We start from the raw sequence: 12468 nt of genomic DNA on the forward strand, positions 1-12468 counted from the left end.
CCGCCTCACTTGCCGACGTAGCGATGCTGGGAATGCCGCGATGTCTCGGGGCTAGTAACCATCATCCGGGGGGGGGGGGGGGGGGGGCTCGTGCAGCCGACATCCCCAGAAAGCAGCTCAGAACGCGGCGTCCATCCGCCGGCGCGATCCTACAGTGCGTCTCGTCGCCTGCAGATACCAGCGCAGTGCCGGCCGCTGGGCCGCCTCTCAATTCATTATCTCCAGAGTTCAGGCTGCCGGGCCAGCTGTGCAGCGTCCCCAGCTGACGGCGCCGACAGCTGATGATTGCGACGCGACGTGTGCGGTGTGTCGGGCTGTCGTCGCGAGCGATGTGCGGCAGCGCGCCGTGATTGACGCGCTTGCGGCTCGCCGCGGCATGTTCGTCGCGGTGGAGCGGCACGCCTGTTTGACATGCCTGGGGTGCTCCCCGTGCGGTCAAGCCCTCACCGCTGCTCGATGCGTCACCGGACGCCCCCGTCCAGTCGCGACTGAAGACGTCATCACGCGCCGCGCCTCCTCTCACCTGGCGCCGCCGGCCTTCCGGCGTGACCCTTCCGTGGGAAGGGTCCCGTGACCGGCGCCGTCGGCCTCTCAGCGCGACCCCTCCCGTCGAACGGCTCCCCCGACCTGGCACCAGGCGGCACCCTCCGGCGCGCCGGCGGCCCAGCCCGGCAGCGCGGTCCCTCGGCCGGTGGCGTAGCATCACGCTGTCAGACGCTCGCCGGCTTTACGGCTCGGCTGGGCCGACTTACCGCCGCTCTCGGGCGCGGCGAGAGGATTGCACTGACGACCGCGACGACCGAGCCTGGCCGCAGCTGGGGCGGCCAGGATTGCGTTGGGTCCGCTGGCAGCGTGCTGAGACGCTTCCGAGAATGGACATCTGCTCCGTGGTTTATGCTCAGGTATGCGGCCATCGCAGGCTGCGTGACTCATGTTCCAGTTCTGTTTGCTCAATGCTCACGCTGACGAGATGGATTGCATGCGCTATTCTTCTGTGGTTTTGATTCCGTGAGATGTCTTCCGCCATCTAGCAAACAGCTTTTGGCACTTATTGGATTATGTACTGATAAGTAAGTAGTAAAAGTGCAACAATTTCAAAAGTTTATAGCTGGGTAACCAGCGGTAACGAAACCGGTATCACTTCACTCTTCTACGCGTCTCTTCTCCACCCGAACATCTGATATTCGCTGTTTAATTCCCAGCCCTCCTGATCTGTGCCCGCGCGCGCGCGCGCCTGCCACCCAGCCGACGTCGGTCGGCATGCAGCGGCGGTGTCGGCCCGCTTCGGGGGCCGCGCCGCGGGCCCGCTGCGGGGGCCGCCGCCGCGGGTCGCTGCGGGGGCCGCCGCCGCGGCCCGCTGCGGGGCCGCCGCCGCGGGGTCGCTGGGGAGCCGCCGCCGCGGGGTCGCTGCGGGGCCGCCCCGCGGGGCCCGCTGCGGAGCCGCCGCCGCGGGCCCGCTGCGGGGGCCGTCCGCCGCGGGTCGCTGCGGGGGCGCCGCCGCGGGCCCGCTGCGGGGGCCGCCGCCGCGGGCCCCTCTGCGGGGGCCGCCGCCGCGGGCCCGCTGCGGGGGCCGCCGCTGCCCGCTGGGTCGCTGCGGGGGCCGCCCGCCGCGGCCCGCTGCGGGGCCGCCGCCGCGGGCCCGCCCGGTACCGTTGCCCCCGCCGCCAGCCGTCAGCTGAGGGCCGCCGACCGTTGTCCGTGGCCGGCCGTGACGCCGTGCCGCCTGAGTAACGGTCGGTGACGTCACGGGACGTGGCGGCACCGCGGTGTGACGGGCCCGGCTTCGAGACCGGCTCTGGTCCCCACAAATGAGCCGGGGATGACGAGGCGTCTTGGACCTCCGGCTGTCTTTGGCGGTATGTCCGGCCGCTTTCCCGTCTCGCGAAACTCCGGGCCTACGGGTCCCGGCTCCAGCCCACGGATGAACTAGGGATGGTGAGGGGGCGGGGGCTCTTGGACCCTCCGGCCGTCCTGGTGGCTGTGTCCGGCCCGCTGTCGCTCTGTCGTTGTCCGTCTTGTGGCGCTCCGAGCCTGCGAAGCTCCACCAGCCGACCCTGCCTCCTCTGACCAGCTCTGCCTGCGGTTACCGTGCGGGCGATCCGCCTGTCGGGCAGCCCCACCGTTCGCGCCGCGGTCGCCGCGGTTACTGACAGCCCTCCCCCGGTTGTCACGGAGGCCCTGCTGACCCCGTGACGTGCGGCAGTGCTCAGACTGTTTTGTAACTATTATGATTACCTCGTCGCCCAGGGAGCCGTCACACGACGGGCTTGTGTCACTTTTCATGTTAGCACCAGGGGCGCGGAGATGGTATGCGGCTGCTTCGAGCAAATGGTTACGGATCCGCCCCCAGCCTGCCTAATGACGTAAAATGTTTGCGGCGGCGTTCTGCTCATTGGGGCGCGTCCGCGTGCATTCGGTTTGCCTGTCGTCCGTAATGCAACTGGGCAACATTTTTACCCCCTCCCCCCGCTGGTTGCATGCCGCGCAGTTGTCCGCGGTTTTAACGTTCGCATTGGCAGGCATATGTACATTCGTGCCCTATCAGCAATCTTCTTTCGTATGTCCTATCTTGCAATTCGAGGCGGAAATTTCACGGCGCAGCACAAGATCGAGCACAACAGGGCGACTTAGCGTCCCATCAGGCGGGGCTGCCGGGTCGAGCACAACAGGGCGCCTTACGTGCATCCAGGCGGGCTGCGGATCGAGCACAAACGAGGGCGACTGAACGTGCCATCAGGGCGGGGCTACCGGATCGAGCACAACAGGGCGACCTGAACGTGCCATCAGGCGGGGCTACCGGATCGAGCACAACAAGGGCGAATGAACGTGCCATTCGGCGGGGCTACCGAATCGAGCACAACAGGGCGCCTGAACGTGCCATCAGGCGGGGCTACCGGATCGAGCACAACAGGGCGACTGAACGTGCCATCAGGCGGGGCTACCGGATCGAGCACAACAGGGCGACTGAACGTGCCATTAGGCGGGGCTACCGGATCGAGCACAACAGGGCGCCTTAACGTGCCATCAGGCGGGGCTGCCGGATCGGGCACAACAGGGCGACTGAACGTGCCATCAGGCGGGGCTGCCGTCTGTGGGCATGCAACGCCGGTGAAGCAATGTTTAAAAGGCGATCTCGGCCTCGCGTGCCGCGGATAACCGCAAGCTCGGCGGAGGCGGTCCTGCTACACTTGCCAAGCCAGTCACGAGCTCCCGGAGCGCCGCACTTACCGGGCCCGTGTCGTCCCAACCGTAAAGGCAACAGTAAATGGCCAGAAAAATATCCGGCCTTGTGGCAAACAGGTTTCCACGTGATGGATAAATGAGACGGTGTTGTGGTGCTTTCGTGTGTGGTGAGGAGGGCCCATCTTTTTGTGTCTGGTCTCAAATTGGGCCGGAGTTCGTAGGCCTCGCATGCCGTAGGCTCTGTTTCATCGAGTTTTCAACAGTCATTTGTGCAAATGTCTTGTAATATCTCTAGCAGATTACCCCTACTGACTTGTTGACTTGCTGGTGTCCCTGCTGGCACCAGCGACATCTCACATTTCAGCACCGTTCATCACGTTCCATCTTTACAATTCACATTCCCTGACGGCCGTCAGTCAACATTGTGACAAGCGTCCTCTGTGACCTGCGGGCGTCCGTCTGCGCCAGGCCGGGTTCGTGTCGGAGGAGTGGGGGGGGGGGGGGGCACTCGAGGGTGACTCCACGCGTCCGCCCACTGGTCCCGTCCCCTCCCGGACGGACGCCGGGCCGCCGGCGCCACTCAGCGCGCCGCCGACGCGTCGGCGTGATTCGGCGCTCCCTCTGTTATCTTTACGGCGCGTCCGCGTGTCCCTCCCCGTGACGTCACCAGCCCTGCCCGTCCGGCGGCGCCGTGACGTCACGCGGTTCCGCTGACCGGGCCTCTCGCCGGCCGCCGGTCAGCGGCTGGCCACGGCCGCCCTTGGTGGCCGGGAGTGACTGGTCGGCCTGCGTGCGTGGTTCGCGGAGAGGCGCCGCCTGGCCGGACGGCGGGCTGAGTAATGGGAAGTGCGGCGCCCGGTCGCGCCGCAGCCCGGCGCCGGGATGCGCCCAGAGACGCGCGGCGCGGTTCGCCGCCACCGCCGCCGCCATGGCAGGCTCATGCGTCGTCACCGGGGCCTCGCCTGAGTCACGTCCTCTCTGCGGTGGCGGGGACGCGGCTGCGCTGCCGGCGTCGTCTCTGGGCCGCCCTCCCCCCGTACCGGTGCCAGCGGCGCATCTGTGTCAGCTGACGCACTCCTCAGGCGGGGTCGGCGGGTTGAAAGGAGGTGGGGGCAGCAAAGTTACGCCGCTGCTGACCGTCGGGGTTTGTTCCCGAGCTGGTGGTGTTTGTGGGACACATTCCCCGTCCTCGCGGCGATAAATGTAGGGAAATGCCGTTCTCTGCGATGTAACTGACTGTGGGAACTGCAACTGCGATAAAAATAACTTCGGACAGCTTCGTGTTCACATCAGACCGGATGGGGATAGCCAGCGTCCATCCGTCCTGTACGCACCATCTGATAAGGTATTCATAGCATGCCACTCGTTTGTCGTCCCCCTGCTGGAACGCCCAGCGCAGCCTCGCGCAGTGCCCCGCCCCTCCCCACCACGGTCGTCTCCGCGGTCAGCTGCAGGCCGGATTAGAGGCCGGCAGAACGGCGCCGCCGCCGCCATACATGGCATGTCTTAGGCGATGACGGAGCACGCACCGTTCGGTCGCCGGCCCAACAGCCCCAGCTCGGCCCCAGCTCGGCCCCAGCTCGGCCCCAGCACAACCGAAGCACAACCCAGGCTCGGCGCTATCACAACCTCAGCTCGGCTCCAACATAGCTACAGTTATGTAGTTATGCTGAGGCCTGGCCTGCTCACCTAGTCTGCACGGCCGGTGCAGACGACGTCAATGTGCCGCTCGGGGTGTGACGGGGGTGGCGAGCGCGTGCGATCATCACGCCGACAGCAGACGTCGTCGCGCGTCTGGGCGTCGTCGCGTGCGTCTGGACGTGTCGGGTCGGCTGAAGGGCCACCGATCCCGGCGGCGGGCCGCGGATGGGCGGAGATGCCGGCCGAAACGAGCGGGGGTCCAGGACAGCGCACATTATGCATACACATGTTCCGTGCGTCGATACACGCCTCTCATAACTCGGATGCCGTCGGCGTGCAGGAAGTCAGCAGCGTGCCGCCTTTTGATGGGACAGCTGCGCTGGGCTGAGAGTCGCGTTCCGTGGCTGTTGGCGACCTTTAGCACCACTGGTGCAACGCGTGGTCCGCACTCCATTTGTAGCGCTTCGGAATCTGGCACATGTCAATCTGAACAGCACATCGGCCTCCTATCAGCGCCCTCGCATAACGCCTGTCTTTAACCCAAAATATTATTACTTCTAGAACTGTGCACCGTTACATCAACAACTCTGCAAGTGCTGCAAGAGCAAGGTGCTGTCGTATTGTCAGAATCCATGTTAATGGTAATGGCTTCATGCGGAGTGCAGCGATACATCTATTAGGAACTTTCCCCTCACATGTGAACACGGCGCACGACATGCGCGGAGATCGGCGCCCTGTCGTCTCTGGCGTGGCACTCCACCTGTCGTGCTCACGCGGCTCACCTAGTTCCTGTGAGGGCCGGCGGGGAGGGGAGGGGAGCTGACTCATGGGGAGGCACGGCCGGTGCAGAGGGCAGCGGCTGCACACGCGCGGCCCACAACGGGCCATTCATCGGCACGGAAGGAGCGACAAGACGGCTGCGGCCGGACCCGCCGACGAGACCGGTTTGTGTGGCTTCGTGGGAGCTGCCCGGCCCGTCCGCTGAACTTGGGCTGGTGTTGGGCTGTCGCTCGTAAGACTGGAAGCTTTCGGGCAACGTAAGCCGCTTGTGTGGACAGAAACGTTGATGTTATGGCTGACAACGACCGAAGTGCTCTCGTGCGGAGCGCAGCGACGACTTACCCGGCGGTGAAGCCGTCGACGCCGGCGGACCGTCACGTCGTTTCGTGACTCACCGTCGCGTCGGTCTCGGCAGTCCGCGGGAGTCCGCCCCCGTCTTCCGGCGTCGACCGAGCCGGTTCCGTCGCACGGCCCGCCCTCTGATCTCGGATTACTCTCCTCCCTCTCCGGCAGCCACGTAACCCGCGGCGCGCGCCGTCTTGAACACGGCGACCTAGCATCTCGGCTTACCGTGATAAGACGCGCTGCGCGGGCTGCGAGAACCCGTCCGAGGAGATCTTTCGACGCTGTTTCAGCGCCACGCGCGTGCGTGAGCGCGACTGCGCAACGTGGCGCCGTCTCGGGCCCTAACGAGCCGCCGCCGCCGCCGCCGCCGCCGGTCCTGCACGGCACGCCGCATGCGGGAAATGGCCGCGATCAGTGTCAGCGTTGTCGCGCGAGAAGGCACGCGACCCAGGAGACGCTGGGCTCCGGCAGCGGCTGCGGCGGCAGGGTCGGGTGTCTCGGGGCTGGCCGTAGATGGAGCGACCCTCGGACCGTTGGCACACAGGCGACAAACGTGCTGTGAATCCCGATGCGCTTGATTATGAAATAAAGAACAAATTGGGCGATGGCTGGCCCAGAATTGGGCACGGCTGAAACGGTAACATCTGAACCGGGGTGCTCTCTCGCCAGAGTTCCTACTGATGTATCCCATCTAGATAAGACTGAAGGTTGTCTCGTAAATACAGTGTCGGTTAAGCCGACAGTAAGCACGGATTTGTGCCAGCGCATCGCCGCTAGCGCGAAAAATAGTGCGCCTGCATATCTTCGCTGCCTTTTTGCACGGGCCGAAGTGAAAGCCCTCGCAGCCACCCAAAGAAAGCGCCCTCTGCGTCGATGGCCGGGGTCGACTTTCTCATTGCGTGTCCTTTTTACACAACTGTCGGCGCTCGCCTCGTCATGCCAGGCGCCCTTGGGCCGGCGGCCTAAGCGGCCAGATATGATCGCTCCGAGAATCCCTGGTGTCGCCAGCGCGGACCGTCCCGCTCCGATGTGGGCCAGCATCGCGTGCCATGCGTGGCACGGACACACCGGCGCTGCCCCCCTCCTGAGATTGTCCTCCCGAGTGGCCGTGTCGTAGGCGGTCCTGCGCAGTGTCCTGTTGTACTCCCGGGTGACTATGCCGTTGGTGCTGACTCCCTTTTCCCTGCCGTCATCCCGGGCTTGTCCCTGGCTGTGCGTTCAGCGTCTGGTGGCATTGCTTCCACCGGCACGCTGTTTTATCTCTGCCTGGTTTTGTCTGCTGGACGGAGGCCGCGGCCCAGTCCTGTCTAAAGTGGCGTTGTTTCCACCAACACACTGTTTTAACTCCGCCTGGTTTTGTCTGCTGGACGGAGGCGGTGGCCCGGTCCCGTCTAAAGTGGCGTTGTTTCCACCGACACACTGTTTTAACTCCGCCTGGTTTTGTCTGCTGGACGGAGGCTGCGGCCCAGTCCCGTCTAAAGTGGCGTTGCTGAAAACACGTTGAAAGCCGTCGGTGCTTTTATCGGGCCTCGCCAGGTGCGTTTTTAATCACGGGTCGTGCGTTCCAGTTGCCATTTCATTGATAAACACTGGACAACGCCAATAACCAGGAGTTTGTGGCTTGCCTTAAAGGGAGTGTTCCGCATTTGTATGGGGTTTTAAACTGAAATAGTCATCTTGAAATAGCCATGCCATGATTAAGACGTAAACGGTTCTAGTTTCAGAGCTACGCGCCCGCAAAGATAAGCGGACTATTTCGGGGAGACTATTTCAAGGTCACCCAGGGATCCGTGACGCCATAATAACTCCTTTAAATTTCGCCATTTCATTCGCCATGCGGCGATCAAGGCCAATAAAAATATAATGGCGGAGTCGTTCATATCTAGCGTTCGTGAGCTTGATTTCCAGATATAACGGCCGTCGATTGGCTCTCAATCATTGCTGTGGAAGGTACGATGACGCAATGAAACAATGACGTATTGAGAAGCGTATGTACTAAGCGGAGAAACTGTTGCTGTTTAGAAACTGAGAAACAGTCTAGAGAAGCATTCTCCTCTTAGAAGCGTACCAATAGTTAAAAGTGAAGTTATATCATCGTATCTCATGTTTGCTTCAATTATATCTTCAATTGTGAAACATTTGTTTCAATCACATCAGGTATTTCGATCACGGCGGTGGATAACGCGATAGCGAAGATGTCGATCCGAGGGTAGTGATGGGTGCGGAGGACCTTTGAGACGGGCCTGTCCGCTTCACTGGAGCTCGTGTCTCGTTAAGCTGTCATCCCGTCCACCAACCAGGGTAAGCTTTTTATCGAGGCTTGGATAAGATGTCGCGATACCGTTTTTATGTGAAAGTATTTCTGACCGGAATTTTGACGTGATTTAAAACAATGAGATGTTTGAAATGAAATTGTCTGCATCACGCACTAGAAATCATTTACCTGCATAGCAAAGCAGCGATTCAAGCACGCGGTGACATTGATGACATTTAGAAAAGTGTGTCACACCCAAGTCGACCCACATTCTGTCAGTGACACGTGACATGTTGGCCCCTGCGGTAACCTTTGAACGCCGGCTGACGTTTCGTTCGGGTGGCGTCCGTTCCGTCCGGTCGCCCCGGGCGGACCGGTCAGGTCAACCTCAGGTCAACCGACCCGCGTTTCGGCTGTTTTCCGGAGGCCTCTGGCAGGTCTGGCCGTCTAGCTGAACCGAGGGACCGTTTACGTTATGCAACCCCGAACTATTGCGGTTCAGTGCAGTATTTTGATAGTCCTGTTTGCGCCTGTCTTCATATGTCCCGCTGAGTTATATCGACAAGAACAAGGACGTCAGCTGTGTCTTCTCATCGTCCCATCCTATCGTCCCGTGGTTGTGCCTCTGGTCAGGCATGCCTCTGAACCCTCCAGACACAGGCAAACGGTGTCAGCCGTCCGCCGCTACCACCGCGGCTGGGTGCGCCTGTGATCAGCTGTTCCTCCGAACCCCGCAGACACGGTGTTGTCTCACATCGGTGTCAGCTGTTCGCCGCCTCCGCTGCGGTGCCTGGGCGCGCCGCTGATCAGCTGTGGCGCCGAGTGCTGTTGACACGGACACGCGTATCACCTGTTTTCCGATGACTCGGCCCGGCCGCTGAACTGTGAACCGTCGTTTTTTGTGGGCCTCGCTGGTGCGTCATTAGGTTAGGCGCTGCGATTATGGAGGCACGCGGCGGACGTGTGTTTGGCCGCGGCCGGCCTGACGTAAACCACGCGAATATGCCCCGCCAGCTGTGAACGTGTGCCGCCAGCTGGGATAGCTCCGACCGTTCCGTGCGTACGTGGTGCCTCTGTGTTGGGTAAGGGGCGAAGGGAGAAGCACTGACCCCCCCCCCCCCCCCACTTCTCGTGAAGTGTAGAATTAACCCTGTGGTTACGCGTGGCAGGAACTGACCTCAAATGAGAAGTTCTTCCCCCTCTTATTTTGTTCCCTTTGACGCACGCGGTGTCAGTAATGCATCCTTGGTTTTGGCTTCTCTTTGTCTCACTGAAACAGCGAGGGCAGTCCAGTAATGCGTTGCGCCCTCTTCTCCCCGCGGCTCCCTCCTGTTCGCGGCGTTTCTCGATCCGTTGCGATCGTTGTAGTAAATCCAGGCTCGCTGCCGTACTCGGTGAGCCTAGTTTCGCAGAGTAGATCCGTCTTCTTACGGTTCAGCTGTCCGTGCTTATCGGAGAGCGTTGGTTTTATTTCCCTCACCTTTGACCTAGTCGTAGCCGTGTGCCGACTTACCCACCAGAAGGCGCCCAGTCTCGCTTGACACGCCCTCACGAATCTCGTTACGACCGACCTGCCGAGGAGTCCTGTCGCGCTGTCGGTCCACAGCTGACCCCAGCTGTCCCCGCTCGGGCCCGCCCTCCGTGGGGCACGCCGGCACCGCGCGGCGCGCTCCGTAGCGCCCCGCTCCGCCAAGCAACGGCCCCGACCCGCCGCCCGGCCAAGCAACGGCCCCGATCCCGCCCGGCCAAGCAACGACCCCGGCCCGCCGCCCGGCCAAGCAGCGCCGCCCGACCCGCCCTGCCAAGCAGTGCCGCCCGACCCGCCCGGCGAAGCAGCGCCGCCCGGCCCGCCGCCGGTCCTTCCCCGGCGCCGGACCGGGCGGCGTCCGTGTCGCTGATGATTTAGCCGCCTCGGCAAACATCTGTAGGCCGCATATGGGGCGGGCTCGGGGCCGGTGGCCGAGCGCTGCCCGCTGGACGTCCGCAGATGGCCAGAGTCGCTCGGCTGGCTGGCCGCCGGCGGCCCGGTCCAGCGGAGAACGACGCTCTCGGAGACGGCGCTGGGGACCGACAGCTGTCTCCGTGGTAGGCTGCCGCTGTTGACCGCTGTCTCCGGTGGTCACTTTTGGGTGGTCTGCCCTCTGCCATGGGCGGAACGTTACTTCTGATTGTGGTGCAGCTTTATCTCCAGCGTTCAAAAAAGCTTCTGGTAAAAGGCTCAGCTGTACATGAAAGGCTCGGCTGTACATGGAAAGATCACGGCGCAAATCCCGTCCGATTGTTTCTGTTCGATTCCGGTTTTCTTCGGCCGGCTGTTCTCTGTCCGTTTTCTCCAGTCTTTATCATCTCTGCCCGTCTCTCGCCATTGCGGTTGTCTCGGCCTGTTGTTTCGTAAATGGTCATCATTTGAGCGAATGACATGCCGACACAGTTCGTTTATCTCATCACTGGCGCCAACAGGACGGTGGATGTGCACGCACGCCCCATCTCATATGGATGTGGAAAATGGCGGAGGGACTGTGAAAAATCGGCAAAGCGAACGAATCTTGACTGAACGGAAATTGATGTACGATCTGGTGACGAACTGTTCTTCGTTTCATGTAAGGGAACCCGTGCCTATATTGCTGTTTTGAGACACCACTTCGCTGGAAAAGTATGCGGTCACCTCGCGTGACCCACCGCCAGCAGAGGACGGCGGCATGAAAGCCACGCTGGACGCTGTCGGGACCTTCTTTGAACTCCGCTGACCGCACCCGTTAACTGACGGAGCGTGCTAAACACGGTCGCCCGGCAACCGGCACCACGCGGGGCGGGGTGCACGCCCCTGCAACATTGCAACGCTGCATCGCATAAGCTCGGGTGAGGGAGGATATCAACCGGGTGCTCACGGGGCGCGAGTTCTCGATGCTCTGGGCCGATGACGGCATTTTGTACCTGATGACACGTCCGAGAACCGAGCGGTGTGTGCGGATTTGAGGCCTCGCGGCCGACTGCAACTATGCCGACGCTAACCGAAAGTGATGGATGATTGGACTGACATGGCGCGGCTTGACACTAAGCAGACGCTCTGGTGACGCATGCGCCGTCTGATCGACCGTCTGCCGAGCGTCGCCGCTCTTTGTTGCGGTGAGGCTGTCGAGTCCATGTCATTTTGACCTTCACGTCGTCACCATCCCAATCAACAATCCACAGCCTGTCAGATCCCGGCAGGCGGCTGCCAGCGCCGGCAGCGGCCCGCGTTTTGAGCACGGATCGGCTGTGCGGAGCCGTGGTCACGTGTACGCCGATGCTGTGCGCCTCTCGCTGCCGCCCAGCTACTGTGCCGGCGTCGTCGGCATCTCACGCGTGTGTGATGGGCCTCTATCGCAGTCACCGTCTGGGGCTCATCCGTGTGGCATTATCCGAGCCACATAGGACGTTCGCGTGGCACGGATGGGGCCCTTGTCGCGCAGACATCGTCCGTGTCTTGCAGACATGGTTCGCGCCATGCAGACAAGGTCTGTGTCGTCGCGCCCTCCATGTTCTTGCGGTGTGGGCAGAGTGGCTGGGTGACCCCTGTTGACCCAGAGCGGCTAAGTGCTTTACATGGACACTGCATGACCTCGAAGTCGCGTTCTGACTCCCCAGCATCAGCACCTGATGTTTTGCGCCGATGTTTTATCTTCGCCCTGATGTAACGCACAAATACACACGCACGCCTGGACAAATTATGGCCTGGTGATTTGCGACTTTCAGGGCGCACCGACCGCACGCCTGTGCGTTGTGTGATGTGCGGTATGACAGCGTGACCTCGTGTGTAATGATTGTACGCGCCGCGCCAAAGGCCTGGGTCAGAATGATAATGACCGTACGAAGCATGTCAGCGGAGAGGTCACGGCCAGAGTAATAATGATAATGCACTGCACGGCGTTGGAGCAGACTGAGTCGAATGAGACCTGGTTGACTCGTCAGTCGCATGCGGAGAGCTCGTGTCAGCGACAGTCCCCTGTTGATCATCGCGAGGCGGCCTTACCACGCGAGCCGGCGCGGTTTCAGCCCTCCCCGCCATCTGTGTGCTATCACCAGCGTCTGACTAGACTTCCCGATCGAGGGGCGCGGGTATCATCACGTGCGATCCGCACGCGTGGGCTGGCCTCTCGTGTTGACAGTGGCGCTGCCGGCACTGCTCTGACCCGAGCCGAGGTCAAGCTCCCGGCTCCGGCCGCGTGGGATTCCCCAGGCTGCTGATCGCCGGCTGGCGTTACAGTCTGCAAAGTGGATCACAG

The sequence above is a fragment of the Pollicipes pollicipes genome, unplaced genomic scaffold (assembly GCF_011947565.3).
Source record: "Pollicipes pollicipes isolate AB1234 unplaced genomic scaffold, Ppol_2.1 Scaffold_6212;HRSCAF=7365_pilon_pilon_pilon, whole genome shotgun sequence".
Taxonomy (NCBI): Eukaryota; Metazoa; Arthropoda; class Thecostraca; order Pollicipedomorpha; family Pollicipedidae; genus Pollicipes; species Pollicipes pollicipes.